The following is a 12,754-nucleotide window of genomic DNA, read 5'->3' as shown; positions in this document are numbered from 1 at the left end:
TTAGAAGCACCTGTATCAACACATGAATAGGAAGAGAATAGAGGGATATTTGATCCTGTAAGTGAAGACAGTTTTAGGATAGAAGGGTAAAATGTATCAGCACAGGCATTGAGGACTGAATGGCCTGTTCCTAAGCTGTATTGCTCTTTGTTCTTTGCTGGTACAAACCAGTCACTGAAAGTTCTGGATTTGAAATCAAATTCATTCACAGACAACTTTGTCCCCACTGTCTCCTGCCCCATACGTAAGACCATAAGACATAGGAGTGGAAGTAAGGCCATTCGGCCCATCAAGTCCACTCCGCCATTCAATCATGGCTGATGGGCATTTCAACTCCACTTACCCGCATTCTGCCCGTAGCCCTTAATTCCTTGTGACATCAAGAATTTATCAATCTCTGCCTTGAAGACATTTAGCGTCCCGGCCTCCACTGCACTCTGCGGCAATGAATTCCACAGGCCCACCACTCTCTGGCTGAAGAAATGCCTCCGCATTTATGTTCTGAATTTACCCCCTCTAACTCTAAGGCTGTGTCCACGGGTCCTAGTCTCCTCGCCTAACGGAAACAATTTCCTAGCGTCCACCCTTTCCAAGCCATGTATTATCTTGTAAGTTTCTATTAGATCTCCCCTTAATCTTCTAAACTCCAATGAATACAATCCCAGGATCCTCAGCCGTCCCTCGTATGTTAGACCTACCATTCCAGGGATCATCCATGTGAATCTCCGCTGGACACGCTCCAGTGCCAGTATGTCCCTCCTGAGGTGTGGGGACCAAAGCTGGACACAGTACTCCAAATGGGGCCTAACCAGAGCTTTATAAAGTCTCAGTAGCACATCGCTGCTTTTATATTCCAACCCTCTTGAGATAAATGACAACATTCCATTCGCTTTCTTAATTACGGACTCAACCTGCATGTTTACCTTTAGAGAATCCTCGACTAGCACTCCCAGATCCCTTTGTACTTTGGCTTTACGAATTTTCTCACTGTTTAAAAAGTAGTCCATGCTGTGTTCTTTTTTCCAAAGTGCAAGACCTCACATTTGCTCACATTGAATTCCATCAACTATTTCCTGGACCACTCTCCCAAACTGTCTAGGTCCTTCTGCAGCCTCCTCACTTCCTCAGTACTACCTGCCTGTCCACCTAACTTTGTATCATCGGCAAACTTCGCTAGTATGCCCCCAGTCCCTTCATCCAGATCATTAATATATAATGTGAACAGCTGTGGCCCCAACACTGAACCCTGCGGGACACTGCTTGTCACCGGCTGCCATTCCCAAAAAGAACCTTTTATCCCAACTCTCTGCCTTCTGTCAGACAGTCAATCCTCAATCCATACCAGTAGCTCACCTCGAACACCATGGGCCCTCACCTTCCTCAGCAGTCTCCCGTGTGGCACCTTATCAAAGGCCTATTGGAAGTCTAGATAGACCACATCCACTGGGTTTCCCTGGTCTAACCTACTTGTCACCTCTTCAAAGAATTCCAACAGGTTTGTCAGGCATGACCTCCCCTTACTAAATCCATGTTGACTTGTTCTAATCCGACCCTACTCTTCCAAGAATTTAGAAACCTCATCCTTAATGATGGATTCTAGAATTTTACCAACAACCGAGGTTAGGCTAATTGGCCTATAATTTTCCATCTTTTGTCTTGATCCTTTCTTGAACAAGGGGGTTACAACAGCGATCTTCCAATCATCTGGGACTTTCCCTGACTCCAGTGACTTTTGAAAGATCTCAACCAACGCCTCCGCTATTTCCTCAGCCACCTCCCTCAGAACTCTAGGATGTAGCCCATCGGGGCCAGGAGATTTATCAATGTCATACATGTCTGCAGGGTTGGAAAAGATTGGGTTAGTGTCTGTCTTTTTGCTAATATAAAATATAATGTGATCCAGTCTCTTTTATCGGTAACATATGTCAAGGATTATTAAAATATTACCTCCGTTTTATTTATGGTTGTGTCAATCTGTTTATTTCCTGTTTTCTCTTCAATCTGTTTCCGGCTGTTTGGGAATCAGTTCAGGCCAAAGGGACAGAGACAATTGGAGTCAGCACAGGAACCTCCAGCTGCACTGACTGTATCCGTGGGTGAATGTTTCAGACTCTTCAGGGCGAGAACAAAAAAGAGAAGAACAACTTTCACCCTGTTGGGGTGGCAATGATATAAGGGGTTAGAATAGAGAGAGTGCAGGATTAAAACTACACGACACATGGCTATAGGTCAACAGGAGCAGGGAGGAAAAGTCACAATGAAAACCCATGTGTGTCTCCCCCATTGAGAAACAGCTGGGGCTTGTTTTCAGTTGAAAATGAATCGATATTTGATGTAAAGGTAGGAGACTGCAAGGTTTAAATTGGTGTCTCGGAGAGAACAGATAGACAAAGGCCACAATACAACATGGTATTTATGACTCCTAATGGATAACATAATATGGAGGTGTCGGTGATGGACTGGGGTGGACACAGTTAAAAATCCTACCCCACAAGCTACCTGATGAAGGAGCAGCTCTCTGAAAGCTAGTACTTTTAAATGAACCTGTTAGACTATAACCTGATGTTGTGTGATTTTTAATTCAATGGATAACATGGGAGAGCTTGGACAGAGGTTCGAAGAAATAACTTGAAACCCGTTTAAATCAGCTGACAGATCCTCAGAAGACTTTAATCCTCGGTTCAAAGTCCTGATGTCAGGGCTTGGGTTTGCACCATCTGACCAAATAGAACATCACATGTCACCTATTAAAAGTTAATTAGAAATTAGTTAATTATGCAGTTAGCAGTACAAGATAATTTGATTCAGTTAAATATGTTAACCTTTTATTATCTTCAGGGAACATTTATTCAAATCGGATGGTTTATCCTGCTTAACTGTAATAAAGTTGTGTCTTCCTCAAGGATGTCTGAACTCTAGCAATTAGTGCTGAAAATGTGTTGCTGGAAAAGCGCAGCAGGTCAGGCAGCATCCAAGGAACAGGAGAATCGACGTTTCGGGCATAAGCCCTTATGCCCGAAACATCGATTCTCCTGTTCCTTGGATGCTGCCTGACCTGCTGTGCTTTTCCAGCAACACATTTTCAGCTCTGATCTCCAGCATCTGCAGTCCTCACTTTCTCCTCTAGCAGTCAGTCCCAAACACTAAATTAGAACAAGGCTATTGATTGGTATGTTTTCTGCTCAAAATCATGAATGTAACTATATTTTGTCTATAGAAGTCACAACTAAATCTATATCACCTGTCTCTTATGGAAAACATGTACAGTCACCAGTAGAGGGGGAATCATGTGTTTGTCTGTGTGAGAGGGCTGGATATTCAGAATCTAGCAGAGGGAGATTGCTGTTGGTGGTGTATGTTCTGTAATTGACACTGTCCTGAGTGTCAACATCTTTAACACAAATTGTGTCAAGCAACTATTTCCCAACATTGACTGTAGATGAACTATTGACGAAAAATGGAACAGCCTTGTAACATTCAGTTACAAATTCCTAGGAATGAAGTACCTTTGTTTCATGCATGTATGTTCAACTCATCATACATTTCTGTTAATTTTTAAAAACATTTTGTCCATTTGTATAATTGCTTTATGTTAAATTGTAGTATGTATTTAGCATAATTTGTATAATCTCAAACTCATTAAACATGCTGATTAAAGTTACCTTTCCTCCTTTGGTCATTTCATGACAACTGCATAGCTTATACAAGTATAATTAGTCCATTCAGTCAATTTGTAGTCTTAGTAAGTCAAGTGCTTCGTCTGGCGAGTCATCATCCAGAGGAGCAGCATCTGATAGATACTAGATTTCAGCATGGAAGTTTGGGCATGGAGGTACTGGGGTAGGCAAGGGTCGATTAACCAGATTCCTCTTTGGCTTAGGCAAAATACAATACAATTCAGACAATGTATATTCCTAAGATGAGACAAAGGACTATCAATACGTCCCATATGATCCACCCATATAGCGACCATAGCCAGCAACTAACACTCAATCCACATGAATCGGATAACAGTGGGGCAGGTACCTTCCCTGTGTCTTGACCCGATTTATTGATAATATCTGTGTTGTCCAAATGTTTTTTGAGAAATCATCGAAGTAGGTGCCACGTTGCGGGCCAATGACTGAACAAGCACCTCCTTTAGCAAGGAGGAAATCTAGCACGAGCTGATTCTGAAGCATCATCATCCGGATCTCCTGTAACTCTTTGTTCAACAGCTTCAGAGCATGGGCAGTCGAGTTGGCAAGTTTTTCTATGTCATATGCCAGGTCACTTACCTGATCTAGGGCCACCTCAACACACCAGCCAGGAATAAGACCTCCCAGCAATAAGACCTCCCAGGCTTGTTGATGGAAGAATTTGTGTAAGTTTTGTTTGTCCTTTACTTTTTATTCCGTACTGATTCACATGTTGGTGGGTGTTCCATTCATCATCTATTTCAGACATTTCATGGTGGAGGTAAAATGTGGTAACGTGTGTACTACGGCACAACTTCCGTACCAGTCATTGGGTAAATATGAGTAGGCTTTGTTTTCACATAGTCAATGAAGGCTAAAAGGAGTTCCAAGGGTGCGCTTCTGTGAGTGAATGAGGAGTCGACTCAGAGAGAGAGCTGAATCTTATAAACAGTGAGTGCTACCAAATGTTATGTTCAGTTGTCCAAGGGTATTAACGGATGGAGAACAGGGGTATGATCAGTGTCTTTGATAATATTTTTACATAGTTTTTGTTTCACTTACCCCATATTGAGGGTACCAGAAGGTCTTTCAGTGCACCATTTTAACAGCAGACCAACGTTAATATTGAATCCTTTAGGTTTGTACACTTTATACAATGACGCGCTTCTTCTACCGAATGGGTGTTTCCATCACAAACGAGGGACTGCATAAGTGATGAGTCCTATTTACACACTGTACATCAGAATGATAGAAGAGTGAGTAGATCAGGAGGTTTAGCTTAAATAAAGAAACCATTAGTAACAGGAGGAGGATTTGGAGTGCATAGTATTTTTGGTCTTGGTTCATCTTTCCAGCTTGTCTTGTCAATTACTGTAGCTACTGAATACAGGAAACGTGTAAAGGTATTGCTGTCGGTGGGGTTAGGTTGGATAGGAGAGGATTCCATTAAGAAGGTGTAGATGGTCAGTCTCATTTTGGTACTGTGTGCTCAATATTGCAATCTGTACAGTTCAGTTTGAGGGGAATAGACAAACATTTCAAGTAACAGTTTTTGGTTGACAGAGCGGATGAGGTTATGGAATTATGCCATCTCATGATGATTGGCATAGAAGTGTTGTGAGGATGACAATAAGGTCGAGAGTGATATTTACTTACACAATGTGAGTAGTTTAAATGAGTTTCAGCTGGGTGGCTGCATTCATAACTTCCCATGGTTTTAGTACAGGTTTCACTTATACAGTTACACTGGAGTTTAGCCGGTCTGAGATATCACAGATGGATTGGTTACAGCTGGGCGCATGTACTTGGGTTGGGTTTTCATCAGATGCCCACATCAGTACTAATACTAGGACTGTGAGGAAGATACAAGCTTGCAATGTCCTTTGTCTCCCATGTTGAACGTCCTTCTATCTTTTCTGTAGTTTCAGTTGTCAGAAGAATTTCATAGGGATCTTTCCAGTAGAGGCCCAATTTTTCATGATTGAAGTCTTTCAGTAGTAGGTAGTCACAAGGGTTAATGTCTTTAAATGTTGGGGCTTTTTCTTCTTTCTTCCCTGGTGTCTGATAGGCTTCTTTGACCTGTTGATGATAAGACTGCAATGCTTTGGTTAGCTTAATCAGGTACCTGTGCATCTCTTCTGTCATGGCATGCACATCAATAGTGTGTTGGGCAGTTAATGGTGCAGACCAGCAAGTCCTCAAAGGTTTTCCATATATCAGTTCAGCCGCTAAGAATCCCGTCTTTTTCTATATAATGGTTAGCATATTTAAAAGGGTAAATGGGAATACTTGCAGCTAATTAAGACCGGTTTAGAGTCATAGAGATGTCAAGCATGGAAACAGACCGTTCGGTCGAACCCATCCACGCCGAACAGATATGCCAACCCAATCTAGTCCCACCTGCCAACACCCAGCCCATATCCCTTCAAACCCTTCCTATTCATATACCCATCCAAATGCCTCGTAAATGTTGCAATTGCACCAGCCTCCACCACATGCTCTGGCAGCTCATTCCATACACGTACCACCCTCTGCATGAAAACGTTGCCCCTTAGGTCTCTTTTGTATCTTGCCCCTCTCACCCTAAACCTATGCCCTCTAGTTCTGGACTCCTCGGCCTCAGGGAAAGGCTTTGTCTATTTATCCTATCCATGCCCCTCATAATTTTGTAAACCTCTATAAGGTCACCCCTCAGCTTCCGACACTCCAGGGAAAACAGTCCCAGCCTGTTCAGCCTCTCCCTGTAGCTCAGATCCTCCAACCCTGGCAACATCCTTGTAAATCTTTTCTGAACCCTTTCAAGTTTCACAACATCTTTCCGATAGGAAGGAGACCAGAACCGCACGCAATATTCCAACAGTGGCCTATCCAATGTCCTGTACAGCCACAACATGACCTCCCAACCCCTCTACTCAATACTCTGACCAATAAAGGAAAGCATACCAAATGCCTTCTTCCCTATCCTATCTACCTGCGACTCCACTTTCAAGGAGCAATGAACCTGCACTCCAAGGTCTCTTTGTTCAGCAACACTCCCTAGGATCTTACCATTAAGTGTATAAGTCCTGCTAAGATTTGCTTTCCCAAAATGCAGCAAATCGCATTTATCTGAATTAAACTCCATCTACCACTTCTCAGCCCATTGGCCCATCTGGTCCAGATCCTGCTGTAATCTGAGGTAACCCTCTTCGCTGTCCACTACACCTCCAATTTTGGTGTCATCTGCAAACTTACTAACTGTACCTCTTATGCTCGCATCCAAATCATTTATGTAAATGACAAAAAGTAGAGGGCCCAGCACCGATCCTTGTGGCACTTCACTGGTTGCAGGCCTCCAGTCTGAAAAACAACCCCCCACCACCAGCCTCTGTCTTCTACCTTTGAACGAGTTCTGTATCCAAGTGGCTAGTTCTCCCTGTATTCCATGAGATCTAACCTTGCTAATCAGTCTCCCATGGGGAACCTTTTCGAACGCCTTACTGAAGTCCATATAGAGCACATCTACTGCTCTGCCCTCATCAATCTTCTTTGTTACTTCTTCAAAAATCTCAATCAAGTTTGTGAGACATGATTTCCCACGCACAAAGCCATGTTGACTATCCCGAATCAGTCCTTGCCTTTCCAAATACATGTAAATCCTGTCCTTCAAGATTCCCTCCAACAAGTTGCCCACCACCGAGGTCAGGCTCACTGGTCTATAGTTCCCTGGCTTGTCTTTACCACCCTTCTTAAACAGTGGCACCACGTTTGCCAACCTCCAGTCTTCCGCCACCTCACCTGTGACTATCGATGATACAAATATCCCAGCAATCACTTCTTGAGCTTCCCAGAGTTCTCGGATACACCTGATCAGGACCTGGGGATTTATCCAGTTTTAACCGTTTAAGACATCCAGCACTTCCTCCTCTGTAATCTGGACATTTTGCAAGATGTCACCATCTATTTCCCTACAGTCGATATCTTCCATATCCTCTTCCACAGTAAATACTGATGCAAAATATTCATTTAGTATCTCCCCCATTTTCTGTGGCTCCACACAGAGGCCGCCTTGCTGATCTTTGAGGGGCCCTATTCTCTCCCTAGTTACCCTTTTGTCCTTAATATATTTGTAAAAACCCTTTGAATTCCCCTTACTTCTATTTGTCAAAGCCATCTAATGTCCCCATTTTGCTCTCTTGATTTGCCTCTTAAGTATACTCCTACTTTCTTTGTACTCTTCTAAGGATTCACTCGATCTATTCTGTCTATACCTGACATATGCCTCCTTCTTTTTTCTTAACCAAACCCTCAATTTCTTTAGTCATCCAGCATTCCCTATACCTACCAGCCTTCCCTTCCACCCTGACAGGAATATACTTTCTCTGGATTCTTGTTATCTCATTTCTGAAGGCTTCCCATTTCCAGCCGTCCCTTTACATGCGAACATCTGCCTCCAATCAGCTTTCTTCTACCAATTTTCGTACCTGACCTCTTAAGGTACCATTGGCTCTTTCTACAATTCCTGCTGCTTGGGGGTGGTTGGCACAATGGAACTTTTTATTCATATTCAAACTCTTACACTGTGCCTTGGCTAGCTCCGCACAGAAGTGGGGACCATTGTTGGAAGAGACTGTTACTGGTATTCCAAATCTGGGTATGATTTCCCTTAGTAGAATTTTACAAGTAGTTGTTGCTGTGCAGTCAGTACAGGGATAAGCTTCAATCCATTTACTAAATATATTGATTATCACTGAGCAATATTTATAACAATGACATCTCGGTAACTCTACAAAATATAACTGGATAGTATCAAAAGGTGCACTTGGCAAGGGAGTTTCATCTGGTGGACACTTTACTCCTTTCCCCAGATTATGCTTTTTACAAATTAGGCAATTTGCAGCTGCTTGTTTTGCTTTTTCTTGCAGGTAGGGATTCCACCAAATTTGGAGAATTCTGTCCACCATTCCTTCCTTACCTATATGCGTGCGTGTATGAACATAATCAACCAGAATAGGCAAAGTCGTGTTGGGCAGACATGTCTGTCCTACCGGCATAACCCAAAACTTATTGTAACATAACAACCATGGTCTATCCATCTTTGTTTCTCCTCATCAGAGGTGTCCCCCTGATGGGTCCATATTTGCTCTAGGTCAGGCATGGTCAGGGTGTCAGAAGAGTATTTGCCATTTGAGTAACCATGTTTTTTTGCTCAAAAGCTGCTTTCTTGGCTGCTTAGCAGAGTTGTTGCTTTGGGTGACATTGGAAGGACCAGAGGAGTGGTGAAGAAGGCATTTGGTATGCTTTCCTTTATTGGTCAGAGTATTGAGTACAGGAGTTGGGAGGTCATGTTGTGGCTGTACAGGACATTGGTTAGGCCATTTTTGGAATATTGCATGCAATTCTGGTCTCATTCCTACTGGAAGGATGTAGAAAGGGTTCAGAAAAGATTTACAAGGATGTTGCCAGGGCTGGAAAATTTGAGCTTTAGGGAGAGGCTGAATAGGCTGGGGCTATTTTCCCTGGAGCGTCGGAGGCTGAGGGGTGACCTTATAGAGGTGTATAAAATTATGAAGGGTATGGATAGGATAAATAGACAAAGGTCTTTCCCTGGGGTCGGAACTAGAGGACAGAGGTTTAGAGTGAGAGGGGAAAGATATAAAAGAGAACTAAGGGGCAACCTATTCATGCAGAGGGTGGTATGTGTGTGGAATGAGCTGCCAGAGGATGTGGTGGAGGCTGGTACAATTGCAACACTTAAAAGGCATCTGGATGAGTATATGAATAGGAAGGGTTTAGAGGGATATGGACCGGGTGCAACAAGTGAGACTGGATTGGGTTGGGATGTCTGTTTGGCATGGACGAGTTGGACCAAAGGGTCTGTTTCCCTGCTGTACATCTCTATTACTTTTTGAGTGAACAAAACATTTGATAATTGCTGAGAGGGAAGTTGAATAGCACTGAGGGGATTAGCAAAACAGACAGCATTGAGGATAGGAGTTCCTGATGAGGCAAGGAAGCTGCGCTGCTGCTAGAGTTGACCAAAATCATGGGCACATCCAAAGCGTAGTGGGAATCAGTCTAGATATTAGCTGACTTTCCTTTAGTAAGTGTACAGCCATGGGTGAAAGCAAAGAGTTCAGCTTGTTAGGCGGAACAGGGTGGGTCGACAGAATAAGCTTTGATTGTTTAGGACAAAGTGACGATCGCATATCCTGACATGCGTTTGTCCTTTGGAGAAGTAGAAGAAGAACCATCGACATAAAGTGTAAGGTCAAGGTTAACAAGAGCCTGATCCGTAACGTCAGGACATGGTTTAATAACAAGTTCATTTATGAGAACACAATCATGGGGAGGATCAGGCAGTTCAAGAGGCTCTTCCTGCAGGAATGTACCGGGGTAAATTTTGGAGCAGTCTCTAAAGGAGAGAAGTGGATTCTGAAGTATTGAAATCTCATAGCGACAGAGTCGAGCCACAGTGAGGTGTTGAGTATGTTTAGAGGTAAGCAAAGATACCACAGAATGGGATGTACAGACTTCTACATTTTGATGAGAAGTTATATTAGGGGCAGCCGCTACCATAGTATGAATGGCGGGGAGAATTTGGGTGCAGTTTTAAAATAATCGTGTAGCAGCCACATGTACTTTCATCTTGAATGAATTAAATGTGGTCCCAGTAGAATGCCATAGGCTGTCTGTAAATACTAATTAGGAGGCAGAGTTGTAATTGCCAACCTGTACGGTGGCCTAATCCTTCTAATCAGAATTTTAAATTGCATTAGTTTGTATCTAATTTGCACTTCTGGTTGTTTTAAAGTCAAACTAAAATACTTTTTTTTTGAAAAACTAGCAAAGTTTTGGTTCTTTCAGCAGTACATTGTTTTCTTTCTGGTTAAAGAGTATGAACTGGTTTTAAAAGCAGCAGTTAGATTTGATCAGAATCAGTGGCCTTAAGTTCACTTATCAGTGCAGTTGTAACACTCCTAAAACACACAGGGACAATGATTCATTGGGGGAAGGGCATGGGCCTTGGTACATTGGTCCTCAGAGTGTGGGTGGGGTGTGGGGTTCAGGCAACATTTTTTTATGAAGAGTGTTCACCTTGGTCGTACTGTGGGTGAGGTTTGAGGAGGTCCCCGGTGGGCAATCAGAGGAAATCAGCTGACTGGACGGGAGGCGTAAAATATTTCCTCCTCTGAATCTGAGTCCCATCACTCATTCGCGGATGCATCAGGATTTTTTTGTAATGGGTCTTTGGGAGAGATGGGGTATAAGGAACAGTCTTTATTGTCCGTCTAGTCCTGCGCGGCTGCAGCTGCAATCTGTTGTTTATTCAGCCGTTTCCCTTTTCTTTGGGCCCCTGACATTTCAGCTTCGATTGTGATTCTTTGCTTAACCTTTTTATTATATTTTATTTTCTCCCTCGCCAATTCCAATTCTGCTTCTAAATCATGTGCTTCATATGTACATTTTAGTTCTATCCAATTTAGTTCAGATCCTTCCTCAGTTAATGGACTTATTCCCTTTTTAATAAAGTTTGGTCTCCATGATGATTGCATGGATTTTTCCCATTTTTCCTGAGCTACCTTTTTTCACACTGATATGGCTTCTTTCTGCTTAGTTTCCTTTCTTTTTTCCCCAAGTCTATTCTGTTGAGCAGCTGTGGTCGATATTCTCCTTAATTGTTTCTCATAGTTAGGATACACACTTATTATTTTTGTTAGGGGACATTTGTCTTCCATCTTATCTAGGGTTGCACCATATTTATCTTATTGACTTTAGACCTTCACAAAACTACTGATCTACAGGGGACTCGAACCCCAATCACTACAGGGGTCTCTAACCCCACAAAACACAGCGGCCTCTAACCCCATAATTTTCTGCTTCTAGTTAAACTATCTCATTTAGAATTCAGTCAGGGTACCGTGAGACTGAAATGGGGAAACAGCACACAAAGAGCAATCAAGATATAATCTTACCTTGTGAGCCCGACCCTTAGGTAAAGCTCCTCTTTTTCAGTTTCACTTAAACGTGTCCCTTGTTGGAACCCTGCTCGCAGCGCCAAATTGATAAAGTACAGATTTGAGATGGCCCAGGGAACCCCTTGTGGACTCAACCTGTAAGCCTCTCTTGTTTCGTCCTAGAGATCGTACTTTTTGGAAGTCTGGAATTAAAAAAACCTCTTTCAGACAGTTTAGTTTAATTTTAGTCATCCCCTTTAATGACCAATAGCATCACTGTTACAACGTAACACTGATATCTTTAAGCCAAGCTAACTAGCATCTCATAACTAAGGAGAGTAGGATATCAGCTCCCCTACAGCCCAGCAGGCTACGCTGCTGTACTGTCACAAATAGGCTTCCTTTATTCAAATCAAGTTTACAAAAACACTGCATGTTCTTAACTAGAAAGATAACAGTGAAGGACAATAATTCAGGAGAGAAGTTAATTGATACCGAGTTTCATTTAGAGGTCAGAATCAAACACTGTTCCTAATTTCACAAGGGAACAGCCATGAATGTTATCACTCTGTGTCCTGTTTACACAGATTCACTGATGCCAAGATAAATATTCTTAATTGCCTTACCTTCCCTGCCTGTCTATTTTCTAGTGTGCAGCAAATGTGTTCTATAATTCAACATTACGTTTATGGACAAGTTTTAAGGCTACAGACTTTCTCAAAAGGAGAGGGTAGATCCTGTAACATGGTTCCCTGAGCAGACTGTCAAAAGTAACTTGGCAAAATGCCTCATCACCAGAACTTTCCAACAAACACCAAGGCATTGCTTGGCTGGTGGTGGGAAGGGCACTACCTGCAAGACCCTCTTGTCTTCCTAGACTGTGTGTGCCACCACACTCTGTCCTTGAAGCTGCTGCAGACTGGGTAAAGACTGTGTCACATCCTCTTCTGGAATGTACCTTTGCAAAGGAAGTCTGCAGAAAGATGCAGTGGTTTTTGTTGAGGTTCATCCCAAGCAGCTCCGTGAAGCAGAACTCTACGTTCTAGGATTCTGTGATACACACTGAGACAAACATTGGCTGTGCCTGGAGGACCATCAACATGGCCAAAGATGCTCTTTGTTCTGCCCAAAACTTGTTGG

The sequence above is a fragment of the Chiloscyllium plagiosum genome, unplaced genomic scaffold (assembly GCF_037043375.1).
Source record: "Chiloscyllium plagiosum isolate Xiang-an unplaced genomic scaffold, Cpla_swu_hap1 HiC_scaffold_47, whole genome shotgun sequence".
Classification (NCBI taxonomy): Eukaryota; Metazoa; Chordata; class Chondrichthyes; order Orectolobiformes; family Hemiscylliidae; genus Chiloscyllium; species Chiloscyllium plagiosum.
Note: the sequence above shows the minus strand (reverse complement) of the source record.